Source organism: Propithecus coquereli, unplaced genomic scaffold (assembly GCF_000956105.1).
Source record: "Propithecus coquereli isolate 6110/MARCELLA unplaced genomic scaffold, Pcoq_1.0 Scaffold317, whole genome shotgun sequence".
Classification (NCBI taxonomy): Eukaryota; Metazoa; Chordata; class Mammalia; order Primates; family Indriidae; genus Propithecus; species Propithecus coquereli.
In genome coordinates this window covers 55,269-56,168 of record NW_012148808.1, presented here as the reverse complement: position 1 = coordinate 56,168, position 900 = coordinate 55,269, and positions in this window count along the sequence as shown.

The window sequence follows — 900 nt, the reverse complement described above, 5'->3', positions numbered from 1 at the left end:
TTCTGACCACTATATCTCATCTTCCCCATATCCCACCCCAACACAAACATACTTTCAAATACAAGCACATAAACCCTTGTACCCAAACAAATTTAAAGGGTGCATTAATGAGACTTTCAGTTAATTGAAAACATGAAAAACATTGTCTGTCTAACAGATCCCATTCCTAAAGAAAGGATGTATGTAGAGAGATATATATTTGTCACTGAGTTTTCCTTAAATTTGGAGGAGGTGGTAGACAGGTATGGAAATGATGAAAGACACTCAAATGTGTAGTAGAAGGAGCAAACAAGTTGCGTATAAGGAAGGCAAATCAAATTAAGTTGATTTGAGTGGAAAATCTGTGAGGAGTCTTGAAAAAAGCTGACAAAGGATAACTTAGCATAGAACAAAATATTAACATATTTAAGGTTAATTTGCCTTAAAGAGAAAAAGAAAAGCTTCCAAAGAAGAAATAAGTGCTTCAAGTTTCGTGAGGCAGGAGTTAGGGATTATGTATTGTTGCATTTCTAGTGCTTAGCAGCATCTGACACGATGAGTGCTCAATACTGGTGATGTGATATTAAGCTGGTAACTCAGAGGAGTGCCCCACAGTGAGTAAGAGGAAAGATTCAAGAGCCTGGGTGCTTGCATTTAAATTTGGGTTCCACCACTTGGTAACTGTGTAACCTTGGGTAATTTCCCCATTTATAAGAAGGAAATGATAATATTGTCAAGATTAAATGAATGAATATATGTGTTTAAAGCTGTGCTGACATATTAAATGCTATATTTTTATGTCTTTTTTTTTGTAAATGAAGGTCTGTTTTTATAAAAGTCTAAAGGAACTTGGCAAATAAGTTGTAGGAGATTGATCTATTTTTTTTCTCGGAGGGTTTGATTAAATGCTGATTGAAATTG